We start from the raw sequence: 14468 nt of genomic DNA, 5'->3' as shown, positions 1-14468 counted from the left end.
CCTGTCTTTGCAATTCGTTCATTTTCGTTTGCGCTCGTTAGCATATTTAGCTAGCAGCCTCCATGGAAATTCGCAATTACTTGTGCAAATTTTATTAGCATTCTGGTAATTGAGGCCCAATTGGCTTATTTTTTTTTTTGGCGCCACCTTGTGTACTAAGCCGGTTATAACATAACACTCCTGGAGAAGGACGGTATGATATGAAAATCTGGGGACTGCCCAATCCTACTAAAGGGGTTATGTCATAAACCTTCAAAGTTCCATAATGGGGCCAAAGTGTCAGCCATTTTGGTCAGGGAGAAATCCAGAACCAGTCTAATTAAAATGAATGGCAGTAGAGGCATAGGTGATGCATTTCCTGCTTTTAATTATGCAGGAAAATAAAAGTAAGGGGTGCTATATCAGAAATTGTGTGGGTGGACTAGCGGCCTATTATTCTATTATTCTATTATATTGACAAGATAGTCGAGTGACCGCTCTAGCAATTTAAATACATGTCCTCAAAGATGGAAGGCAGGCGGGAGTAGGCAGACCTCCGATATACAGCTGTAAAGTAGTTTTCTTTTTCCAAAGTTGCTGAAATGCCACCTGCGTCCACTTATATCAGTGCATTCAAAAAAACCTAACCATTACGAAAAACATTTTTTTTATAAAATAAGCCTCACGTAGCAAATGAGCAGTTCCATTTTTTTGTTGACAAAATTCAATACTCTCATTTACTGCAATTAAAAAATCCTTCACTTTGTGTTCTTATTTTTGTGGAAAGATTTTGGGCAGAGTAAACCCTTTTTCTTCGCCTCTTCCTCTCTGATGGAAGTTAAAGTTTGAATTCAATTTAAAATGTCAATGGTGTACCAGCTAAATTGCAGTGTTCTGAAGGGATGGGTCCATTCTATGCTTTTCTATTTCTATGATCGAAATGACACCCACCCTGTACTCAAGAGTATGATGTCTCAACTTATGATGGGCACAACACAAATACTTCAGATGATGTAAAATAAGGTCTAAGCTACAACGTTTGTGAAAATTAGAAAAAAATATATAATTGACATTAAAACTTGAAAGAAATGTATAAACTTTTTTTTCTAGAAGTCATAGAATAGTTTGACAACCCTGTTTAATAAGCTTTCAAATGATATCAGTATTTCTCAGCGAAGAAGAGATGGACGTCTTATGGTAGGGTGGGTTCGCAAAATGGGTCATTTATGGCATTCAGGTCCAAAAAAGGCACTTTCTGACCACTTCCACTATGGGCGAGCATGTATGAAAGGTTTTGTTCAAATCAAAAAGGGTGTAGTCAGAAAGTGATTGAAAGCATATGGAACGACCCCAGGTATGGCAGAGCAGGTAGGCTAAACATTAAGCTATAGAATAGAATAACTTTTTTTTTCCAGAAGGAACTTCACTTCTTCTTTAGGAAATTCTGCAAGTCTTTTATATCAGTGATGAACCAAGGGTCCTATAGGATTTCTGAGGGGCTCAAAGAACTTTCAAGGGGTCCCTGACAATATGGTTATGTTCCCCTGCTCAGACGTTGCATGCATTAACCAATGGTTGCGTGCCACATCATCGACTGCAGTCGGGCACCATATTGCTAAAACTTATGGGTTGTGTTCCTCTGCTCAGACGTTGCATGCATTAACCAATGGTTGCATGCCACATCATTGACTGTGCTGTCGGCATGTCAGGCACCAGATTGCTATAAAATATGATGTAGTCAAATACCTATCCAGGCATTGTAAGATCTGGCATTCATAAGCAACGTCGGAGCAGGGGAACACGACCATTAGCTCTACTATGGCAAACTAATAACAAGACCTACTGTATCATCAAGTTCAAAACTTCAAAAGTAGGGTTCGAGACTATAGAGAGGATGGCTGCTGACCATAGGTCTAGAGCTAGAGAGAGAGGGTGTTGGGTTCTTATGACTTGGGAGGAATGAAAGTGTATTAGTCCAGACAGCTTTAACACTGAAATACACAATTGATCCTTCGCTAAGCCCTACCCCCGTGGTTACTGTTGGAACCTCAGGAAAACATTTCCCCTGGATACAAACCCCATTCCCTATTCAAAGTACTGGAGGAAAAACCCCTACAATGATCTCAAGCTGTGTTTTAAAAGGTTCTATCATTTTCTTCATGTGTGGCACCCCTAAAGATGTCATATAGAATCCCAATGAACCATTTTCTTTAATCATGAAACTACCAGAGCTCCATGAAGGGGAATAAGATACATAATCAAGTGGGAATTGGTAACATACTGGGATGGGGGAGAGTACAAGTGAATAACAGAAATATTATTTTTTAAACGTGTTTTTTCAAATTTATTTTCAAATGGTAAAAGCACATTAACACAGACACCATTTCCATTTACCTCCAGGGGTCCCCACCTTCACAACCTAAAAAACCTATAGGCATTTTAGCATCTACAGTGCTTTCAGAAAGTATTCACACCCCTTGACTTTTTCCACATTTTGTTGTGTTACAAAGTGGGATTAAAATGGATTTCATTGTCATGTTTTTGTCAATGATTTACACAAAATACTCACTAATGTCAAAGTGGAAGAATAAATCGAAGGGTGGGTTGCACCAACATGGTTTGAATGTATGTAGGATTAGAGCGAATCTGGGGTTTGTAAATCTTTGTTTAGAATTAATCAAAGATCTCGCACCACTTAATTTTACATCTGGATCAGTAAGTCTATGATTAACGGTTTTGATATTTGATGATTAGTGACATGTTACACCAATATAAGAGGTATTTCATGAGTTGAAACGAAGTAGCTAGCCGATTTGACAAATGAGGCCACAAAGTTGCTGTTCCATGATAAAATAATAACAATGTAACGTTAGAACTACTGCAACTCCATCGTGAATGGTTCTCATGGGTTGTTTGACTTGAAATAAAATCAGTTATTTGCCAGTACTAGACAGAACTCATTCGTTAGCTACTGTAGCTAGCTAGTTTATAAACCAAGCTAGATAGCATAAAATAAGAGGATAAAAAGACAGACAACACAACTGTCAAAAAGGAAGACAACTAGACCATTTCATGCGACAGATTTAATAGATCGACACGGATTAAAAGAAAAGAGGGACCCAAATCGGTAGAAAGCGTGCTGGATTTTTTTTTTAAAGCGGAAGCCAAAAAGGATGCAGCAGAGGAGAGGCGGGGGCTATTTCAGACTGGAGCCAGAGGGGGGGCCTCCGTCCAAGGGAATTGATCCTATCACCCAGAAAATATGCGAGATTATTCCCCAGCAGTTTGCCCCTCTCCATAACCCCTATGATGACGATGGACAACTCGAACCACCAATATTTAGTAAGCATAAATTACTGGTAAATATCAATGCCTATAAAGCACGTTAAAACTAACGTTAATGCAACTTCACTACAATGTTAAGGTTATCAGGCCCGTTCAGATTGTTGCGTAACATCACTCGTATCAAGGCTGGGCATATCATAAACCCCAATTCAATTGTACAAAATGGGCACGTAAATAGCCTACTAATAAGGAGTTATCATACTACTCAACCTGTCTAATTATTCTCTGAGGAACTCTAGTCATTTTGGTTTCTCCACAGTAGATATGCTGCCATTTTATCAATTAAACCACCTCAAGTGGCAGTTTAGAATGAACCTCCAATCTAAATTTATATTAAAACATTTAAATTGAGCAACAGGCTTAAAATTAATCTAGGTTTAAAGTGAAAACTAATGGTTTTAACGAGGATTAATTTAAAACTGTTTAAAATTTGGTGCAACAAGATTGATAGATGAACCTTGATTTAACCCAGTTTAATAGTTAATCCATGTTGGTGCAACCCACCCTAACATTTGTAGAACATTTATGAAAAATAAAACATGAATATATTGTGATTAGATGAGTATTAAACCCCCTGAGTCAATACATGTTAGAATCACCTTTGGCAGCAAGTACCGCTGAGTCTTTCTGGGTAAATCTCTAAGAGCTTTCCAGACCTGGATTGTGCAACATTTGCCAATGTATTATTTTAAAACTTCTTCAAGCTCTGTCAAATTGGTTGTTGGTGCCACGGCCGTCGTATAAAGTGGACCAAAATGCAGCGGGAGTCTGTATACTCATCTTTTTTATTGGCAGAAAGAAGGAAAAACACACATATACAAAAACAACAACCAGTCCTGTAAGGCATACAGCTATACACGAAACAACTACCCACAGAAACCCCATGAAAAACACCCCTAATAGGACCCTCAATTAGAGGCAACGAGGAACAGCTGCCTCCAATTGAAGGCCAAAACAATAAACTAGACATAGAAAAAAATAGAACAGAACATAGAAATATAAAACATAGAACAACCCAAAAACCCCGACAACACAAAACAAACACACCCCTGCCACGTCCTGACCAAATTACAATAACAAATAACCCCTTATACTGGTCAGGACGTGACAGTTGGTCATTGCTAGACAACCATTTGCAGGTCTTGCCATAGTTTTTCAAGCAGATTTAAGTAAAAACTTTAACTTGGCTACTCAGGAGCACTCACTGTCTTCTCGGTAAGCAACTCCAGTGTAGATTTGGCCTTGTGTTTTAGGTTATTGTCCTACTGAAAGGGGAATTAATCTCCCAGTCTCTGGTGGAAAGTAGACCAAACCAGGTTTTCCTCTAGGATTTTGCCTGTGCTCAGCTCCATTCCATTTCTTTTTTTCTCCTGAAAGGCTCCCCTGTCCTTAACGATTACAAGTATACCCATAACATGATGCAGCCTCCACTATGCTTGGAGATATGGAGAGTGGTACTCAATAATGTGTTGTATTGGATTTGCCCCAAACATAACACATTGTATAGAGAAAAAGGTTAATTGCTTTGACACATTTTTTTGCAGTATTACTCTGGTGCCTTGTTGCAAACAGGATGCATGTTTTGAAATATTTTTGTTCTGTACAGGCTTTTCATTTCACTCTGTTAGTATTGGGGAGTAACTAATGTTATTGATCCATCCTCAGTTCTCTCCTAACACAGCCATTAAACTGTAAGTTTTAAAATCAACATTGGCCTCATGGTGAAATCCCTAAGCGGTTCCGTTCTTCTCCGGCAACCGAGTTAGGAAGGATGCCTGGATCTTTGTAGTGAGTGGGTTTATTTATACTCTATCCAAAGTGTAATTAATAACTTCCTCATGCTCAAAGGGATATTCAATGTCTGTCTGGAAGAGTGGTTGTGCCTAACTACACAAGCGGCAATGAGTAAACACACAACCAAATAGTTCAATTTACAGATGCTTTTACTTTAGCTTTTAGTGTCTCTGGCACTCTAGTCCACAAGCTGTTCAAGCAAAGAGGGTGGTTAAAGATGGCAGTCACCTGTAGTCTCCTGCAGTGGTGTGGCCTCATTGGCCCAGTCCGTAAATCTCCTTCTGAGGAGTCTGTGGAAGGAGAGAGAACCACTGTGTAAATGAGAGCGTAGACACGCTCTGGCTGTGTCTACCTAACTGCTTTACTTGAGTGATGTCCAGCCTGCGCTCTTGTGCCAGTCAGTTGATTATGGAATGCCTTGCAGGTGTGCTGATTATATAATCCTGCACAGGTGTGTTGGGTGAGCATAGCTGTGGCGCGGTCTTTGGCTGGCCTGGTGTTGATGATAGCTCAGCCTTCCACACTGCTGAACTGAATGCTGTGGTCCACTGTGCTGCAGCCAGTGCCACTGTCCATGGTGCTGCACTGGGAGTCCTTCGGCCACACCTATGCTCATGCCTCTCACGGTGCCACACCCACTTCTTTGTGTTGGCTGTCAGGCCTGCCTGTCGGAGACAACCCAAGACACGGCCTACCGTCTCCACGTGGTCTTCCCACGTCTCCAAATGGATTACCACTTTGTCCAGGTAGGCCGCAGCAAAGCCCCGATTTGGCCATAGGACAATGTCCATCAGTCTTTGAAAGGTGGCTGGGGCCCCGTAAAGGCCAAAAGAAAGCACAGTGTACTATTTGGCTTGGATACCAGGATGATGGGGCTGACCCATGGTCTTTTTGACTCCTCTATGGCGTTTCACCTTAGGTTATTTTTCTCAAAATTGTGTTTGTCAAAATTATTCCTAGGATGTATTATGAAAAACCTTTAATGAAAGCATGCTAAAAACAAATATATAAAAAAAACGAACACAAAATCCATGTCTACACAACACCCTGAGACTAACCGATTATGAAAAAGATAAATAAATATAATCCAAACAGAAAAATCTTTCAGAAAAGTGCATATGCCTGTTCTCCGTATGGAATAATTTGAATACGGATTGTATAACAACTTTTGTGTTTTGTCTAAACTACTGTTCAGTAGTAAATAAGACATCAGCAGTGTGGTAAAGGGCCTGAAAAAACATAAAAAATGTACTAGTGATGGGGACGGATATGGAAAACCCATTAGTTAATGATAGGCTCACCATTTAGTATTTTTAATTGCCATTTAATCCAATAGCAAAAATACAAGATACGCTGTTCAAAACTGTTATTTTTGAAGTGCTGAATAGATGGTAAATATTGGTTTCCATACAGTATTTGACTATAACTGGACATGCACCATTTTATAATTTGTATCAAATGGCAGGTTGGGAAATATGTCGGTCTTACAGTTTCATTGTCCTTATACGGTACATACGTAGGACAAATAATCAGAAATAGGGGTATTGTGAAACAGTTAGCTACTTTAAAAATGTAGCACTGTGTTGTATGCCCTTTCTGCTCTATGCAACATTGTGCAAGATAACCTTTTTTTATATACATTGTCAATATATACAGTATTGCCTGTCTCTCTGCTCACAGTGTCTCAATGAAATTCAGATAATGAGGGAAATATATTGTTATGTATAACCCAGGTATTTCAGCATTGCATTGTACACTACACTGTAATTTCAAATGGTAGCACATAGTGACTCTTTCCACTTTGTCATATGATGTAGTATTCACAGCCACATCCATATATGATTTGGTTTTACCTTCCAACATATATTGATGCCAAATCACTACATTTATGAGATAAAAATATAGAAAAGTACAGTGTTCAGCAGTTATCAAACTATATATATTGCATTTGGACAGTATTCAGACCCCTTGACTTTTTACACGTTTTGTTACGTTACAGCCTTATTCTTAAATGGATTAAATCTTTTTTTTCCCCTCAGCAATCTACACACAATACCCCATGATAACAAAGCAAAAAACGTTTTTTAGAAATCTTTGCAAATGTATTCAAATTTAAAAACTGATATCACACTTACAGTATTCAGTATTCATACCCTTTACACAGTACTTTGTTAAAGCACCTTTGGCAGCGATTACAGCCTTGAGTCTTCTTGGGTATGACGCTGCAAGCTTGGCACACCTATATTTGGGGAGTTTCTCCCATTCTTCTCGGCAGATCCTCTCAAGCTCTGTCAGGTTGGATGTGGAGCGTTGCTGCACAGCTATTTTCAGATCTCTCCAGATATGTTCTATTGGGTTCAAGTCCGGGCTCTGGCTGGGCCACTCAAGGATATTCAGAGACTTGTCCCAAAGCCACTCCTGCGTTGTCTTGGCTGTGTGCTTAGGGCCGTTGTTGGAAGGTGAACCTTTGCCCCATTCTGAGGTCATGAGCGCTCTGGAGAAGGTTTTCATCAAGGATCTCTCTGTACTTTGCACCGTTCATCTTTGCCTTGATCCTGACTTGTCTTCCAGCATGATGCTGCCACCACCATACTTCACCTTGGGGATGGTGCCCGGTTTCCTCCAGACGTGACACTTGGCATTCAGGCTAATGAGTTCAATCTTGGTTTCATCAGACCAGAGAATCTTGTTTCTTATGGTCTGAGAATCTTCAGGTGCCTGTTGGCAAACTTCATGCAGGCTGTCATGTGCCTTTTACTGAGGAGTGGCTTCCATCTGGCCACTCTACCATAAAGGCCTGATTGGTGGAGTGCTGGAGCGATGGTTGTCCTTCTGGGAGGTTCTCCCATCTCCACAGAGGAACTCTGGAGCTCTGTCAGAGTGACCATCTGGTTCTTGGTCACCTACCCGACCAATCCCCCGATTGCTCAGTTTGGCCGGGCGACCAGCTCTAGGAAGAGTCTTGGTGGTTCCAAACTTCTTCCATCTAAGAATGATGGAGGCCACTGTGTTCTTGGGGAACTTCAATGCTGCAGATTATTTTTGGTACCCTTCCCCAGATCTGTGCCTCGACATAATCCTGTCTCGGAGCTCTATGGACAATTCCTTTGACCTCATGGCTTGGTTTTTACTCTGACATGCACTGCCAACTGTAGGACCTTATATAGACAGGTGTATGCCTTTCCAAATGGTGTCCAATCACTTGAATTTACCACAGGTGGACTCCAATCAAGTTGTAGAAACATCTCAAGGATGATCAATGGAAACAGGATGCACATGAGTCTCATAGCAAAGGGTCTGAATACTTATGTAAATACGTTTATTTTTTTAATAATTATTTTTACTTTAGCAAAAAAAATCTAAGAACCTGTTTTCACTTTGTCATTATGGGGTATTGTGTGTAGATTGCTGAGGATTCTTTTTTTTATATATATACATTTTAGAATAAGGCTGTAACATAACAAAATGTGGAAAAAGTCAAGGGGTCTGAATACTTTCCAAAGGCACTGTACGTTAACTATGCACTTTATAATTTTGGTTCAGTAATTATCAGTTTTGAGCAGTTTAATTAAGTGATAGTTAATTGTATTGTTAACAAATCATGAAAATCATATTAAAATAAATTGAATATTGTATTTTGAAAAGCAGATACTTAGAACATCCAAGATGGCGTAGCAGTCGGACGTATGTTTTTGTCTTGTCCAGTGTAAACAGTTTTTCCTTGTTTTTTATATATATATATATATATATATATATATATATATATATATATATATATATATATATATATATATATATATTTAAAATTACTTTCTATCTACGGACTGAATATAATCTCCTGCAACCCGCCTCACCCAATGTGGCACAGATCTGCTATTTTTATACTTAAGAACTCATCGTAAGCTATCGATGAGTTCAGCTAACTGGCTACTAGTTAGCCATGGCCTGCTAGCTGTCTAAAGTACATCGGACCGTTAGCTCAAGAGGCCCATCGGACAAATTCTTTGACCACTATACCCACCATACGGAGCCCTGCTGATCTGTCGTCAGAACCGTCGCCTGAACCGGAACCCCAACAGATGCTAGTAGTCAGCTAGCCACTGCTAGCGGTCATCAGCCACCTCTAGCACGGTCAACTCTCACCAGTCTGCACAGCGCGGCTCAAACCAGAGCAAATCTGACTTATTTTTCTCCATATATCCAGATTCCTACCGCAAGCTCTGAACCTTTTTTTTCTTCACCTGGATCATCGCAGCTAGCTAGCCGCTATTCTAGTGGCCACTCCTGGCTAACGTCACTATCCCGAAGCAATAACCAATTAGCCTGGAGCTAGCCTTGCTAGGCCCATCTCCTGACTAGCCAAAGAGGTCCATCAGCCACTCCTTGGGCAACAATACCTCTTTTTGCCAACTGGCTTGGACCGCCGCCAACCCATCACGACTGGACCACCGACGTGATTCGCCCGATGGGGTTTTTCTCAACTGGCTCCACCGTCGCTTCTTCCCCTGAATGCCCATCCGCTAGCATGCTAGCCGCGGCCTGCTAGCTGTCCAGAGCACATCAGACTGTTAGCTTAAGAGGCCCACCGGACAAATTCTTTGACCACTATACCTATTTTGCAAATTGGCCTGGTTTACCACACGGAGCCCTGCTGATCCGTCTGCTGACGTAATATCATGAGGGGACCACAACAGACTTTCTCCCGTCGCGACGTCCCTCCAAGGCCCTTCTGTAAGATTGCTAGCCCCGGCCCGCAAGCTGCCTGAAGCCACTCACTGGACTCCTATGATCACTTGGCTATGCATGCCTCTTGCTAACGTCAATATGCCTTTGCCATTGCTGTTTTGGTTAGTATTTATTGCCTTATTTCACTGTAGAGCCTCTAGCCCTGCTCAATACGCCTTATTTAACACTTTAGTTCCACCTACCACACATGAGGTGAAATCACTTAGATTATATTTCTAGAGACTATCTCTTTCATCGTCACTCTATGCACAGGTTTACCCTCACTGTATCCACATCCTACCATACCTTTCTCTGTACATTATGCCTTTAATCTATTCTACCGTGCCCAGAAATCTGCTCCTTTTACTCTCTGTTCTGAACGTACTAGACGACCAGTTATTTTAGCCTTTAGCCGTACACTTATCCTACTCCTCCTCTGTTCCTCTGGTGATGTGGAGGTTAATCCAGGCCCTGCAGTGCCTAGCTCCACTCCCATTCCCCAGGCGCTGTCATTTGTTGACTTCTGTAACCGTAAAAGCCTTGGTTTCATGCATGTTAACATTAGAAGCCTCTTCCCTAAGTTTGTTTTATTCACTGCCATAGCACACTCTGCCAACCCAGATGTCCTAGCCATGTCTGAATCCTGGCTCAGAAAGACCACCAAAAACCCTGAAAACTATAACATTTTCCGACAAGATAGAACTGCCATAGGGGGCGGTGTTGCAATCTACTGAAGAGATGGTCAGTACCCGAACAATTCAAGATTCTCCTTTTAAAAATCCACCTTACCAGAAACAAGTCTCTCACCGTTGCGGCTTGCTATAGACCACCCTCTGCCCCCAGCTGTGCCCTGGACACCATATGTGAACTGATTGCCCCCCATCTATCTTCAGAGCTCGTGCTGCTAGGTGACCTAAATTGGGACATGCTTAACACCCCGGCCATCCAACAATCTAAGCTTGATGCCCTCAATCTCTCACAAATTATCAATGAACCCACCAGGTACAACCCCAAATCCGTAAACACGGGCACTCTCATAGATATCATCCTAACCAACTTGCCCTCTAAATATACCTCTGCTGTTTTCAAACAAGATCTCAGCGATCACTGCCTCATTGCCTGCATCTGTAATGGGTCTGTGGTCAAACGACCACCCCTCATCACTATCAAACGCTCCCTGAAACACTTCAGCGAGCAGGCCTTCCTAATCGACATGGCCCGGGTATCATGGAAGGATATTGACCTCATCCCGTCAGTAGAGGATGCCTGGTCATTCCTTAAAAGTGCCTTCCTCAACATCTTAAATAAGCATGCCCCATTCAAAAAATGTTGAACCAGAAACAGATAGAGCCCTTGGTTCTCTCCAGACCTGACTGCCATTGACCAGCACAAAAACATCCTGTGGCATTTTGCATTAGCATCGAATAGCCCCCGTGATATGTAACTTTTCAGAGAAGTTAGGAACAAATATACACAGGCAGTTAGGAAGCTAAGGCTAGCTTTTTCAAGCAGAAATTTGCATCCTGTGGCACAAACTCAAAAAATAATTTCACTAAGGATTTTTCGGCGGCTGGCCATGCTTTCCACCTGGCTACCCCTAACCCGGTCAACAGCCCTGCACTCCCCACAGCAACTCGCCCAAGCCTCCCCCATTTCTCCTTCACCCAAATCCAGATAGCTGATGTTCTTAAAGAACTGCAAAACCTGGACCCCTACAAATCAGCCGCCTAGACAATCTGGACCCTCTCTTTTTAAAATTATCTGCTGAAATTATTGCAACCCCTATTACTAGCCTGTTCAATCTCTATTTCGTATCGTCTGAGATTCCCAAAGATTGGAAAGCTGCCGCGGTCATCCCCCTCTTCAAAGGGGGAGACACTCTAGACCCAAATTGCTACAGACCTATATCTATCCCACCCTGCCTTTCTAAGGTCTTCGAAAGCCAAATCAACAAACAGATTACCGACCATTTCGAATCCCACCGTACCTTCTCTGCTATGCAATCTGGTTTCAGAGCTGGTCATGGGTGCACCTCAGCCACGCTCAAGGTCCTAAATGATATCATAACCGCCATTGATAAGAGACATTACTGTGCAGCCGTATTCATCGACCTGGCCAAGGCTTTCGACTCTGTAAATCACCACATTCTTATTGGCAGACTCAACAGCCTTGGTTTCTCAAATGATTGCCTCGCCTGGTTCACCAACTACTTCTCTGATAGAGTTCAGTGTGTCAAATCGGAGGGCCTGTTGTCTGGACCTCTGGCAGGCTCTATGGGGGTGCCACAGGGTTCAATTCTCGGGCCGACTCGCTTCTCTGTATACATTAATGATGTCGCTCTCGCTGCTGGTGATTCTCTGATCCACCTCTACGTAGACGACACCATTCTGTATACTTCTGGCCCTTCTTTGGACACTGTGTTAACTAACCTTCAGACGAGCTTCAATGCCATACAACTCTCCTTCCGTGGCCTCCAACTGCTCTTAAATGCAAGTAAAACTAAATGCATTCTCTTCAACCGATCACTGCCCGCACCTGCCCGCCCATCCAGCCTTACTACTCTGCACAGTTCTGACTTAGAATATGTTGACAAATACCTAGGTGTCTGGCTAGACTGTAAACTCTCCTTCCAGACTCACATTAAGCATCTCCAATCCAAAATTAAATATAGAATCGGCTTCCTATTTTGCAAAAAAGCATCCTTCACTCATGCTGCCAAACATACCCTCGTAAAACTGAACATCCTACCGATCCTCGACTTCGGCGATGTAATCTATAAAATAGCCTCCAACATTCTACTCAACAAATTGGATGCAGTCTATCACAGTGCCATCCGTTTTGTCACCAAAGCCCCATATATTACCCACCACTGTGACCTGTATGCGCTCGTTGGCTGGCCATCGCTTCATACTCATCGCCAAACCCACTGGCTCCAGGTCATCTACAAGTCTCTGCTAGGTAAAGCCCCGCCTTATCTCAGCTCACTGGTCACCATAGCAGCACCCCTAAAGCCAATTCCTCGTTTGGCCGCCTTTCCTTCCAGTTCTCTGCTGCCAATGACTAGAACAAACTGCAAAAATCACTGAAGCTGGAGACTCTTATCTCCCTCACTAGCTTTAAGCACCAGCTGTCAGAGCAGCTCACAGATCACTGCACCTGTACATAGCCCATCTGTAAACAGCCCATTCAACTACCTCATCCCCATACTATATTTATTTATTTATCTTGCTCCTTTGCACCCCAGTATCTCTACTTGCACATTCATCTTCTGCACATCTACCATTCCAGTGTATAATTGCTATGTTGTAATTACTTTGTCACCATGGTCTATTTATTGCCTTACTTCCCTTATCTTACCTCATTTGCACTCACTGTATATAGATTTTTTTCTACTGTATTAGTGACTGTATGTTTGTATATTCCATGTGTAACTCTGTGTTGTTGTATGTATCGAACTGCTGTGCTTTATCTTGGCCAGGTCTCAGTTGTAAATGAGAACTTGTTCTCAACTGGCCTACCTGGTTAAATAAAGGTGAAATATTTCTTTTTTAAATGGAATATGTATCCAAATTGAATGTGTGAATTGGTGCATTGAACAAGTGACTTTGTGAATTTGTTTGTTGTTCTCAGTCAAATGAAAATGTGCTTTGAAACATGAGCTATTTTGATGATCTGATTGCATTTTTGTGCTTAGAGTGGTGAAAATTGTACACATAGTTGTAAAGATTGCACCAAAGTAATTCAAAAACTAACTTCCAGGGTCCTGTGAAGTCCAGCCAGCTGCTTGTTGATTCCCCACAGGGCCAGGTGTGAATGCTGTAGGAGGCCTAAACCTAACCAGTTTGAGTACAATGAGGACCCTATCAACCATCAGCAGACAAATAACAAAGGCTCTGAAGTTGTTGGCTGCACATGTCCGGGGTTCTCAGCTATTGATAACAAGTCGATAAAGACAATAAAATCATGTTGAAATTACAGAAATTACACACTTGATGAATCAGTGAACCAAATTTCACAAGGTATCTGTACTCAAAGATTTGTGAAAGGTTTCCAGGAGCTGTATTGAAAAGATCCAATGAGTGTTCTCCGAGATCTTTAAAAAAAAAAAAACAGGTTTAAATTAAATCAGGATAAACACACCTCAGTTTTAAATCATACACACACACACTCATACATACACACGCACACACACACACACACACACAGACAGTTTTATAAAAAACAATGATGGGTGTTTAAAAAATGTACAAACCAGTTGTTGTATATCACGATGCATATAAAAACGTCACTTACAAAAAATAAAAGAAATAAACAACAAAGGGAAAATGTACTTACAGCTGTCTACAGGTGTCTTCTGCTCAGTGACAGAATAGAGTTGGCTGACTGGATGCTGTCCAAGAGTCAATGCTCAAGATGTTGTCTGCTGTAATGTCAGTAGTTAATGTCTTAATAATGGTGCTTTATTTATACATCATTGATCTTTGACAAGTTCAAGCATTCTCTCTGGTTAAGGAAAATGGTATAGGCATCATGCCCAGACGCCACCCTGACCTCGCATGCCCAGACGTGACCCCCATACATTAGCTCCCTCCTCACAGACACATACGCACGCAAACTGAGGAAAA

Source organism: Salmo trutta, chromosome 35, assembly GCF_901001165.1.
Source record: "Salmo trutta chromosome 35, fSalTru1.1, whole genome shotgun sequence".
NCBI lineage: Eukaryota > Metazoa > Chordata > Actinopteri > Salmoniformes > Salmonidae > Salmo > Salmo trutta.
Note: the sequence above shows the minus strand (reverse complement) of the source record.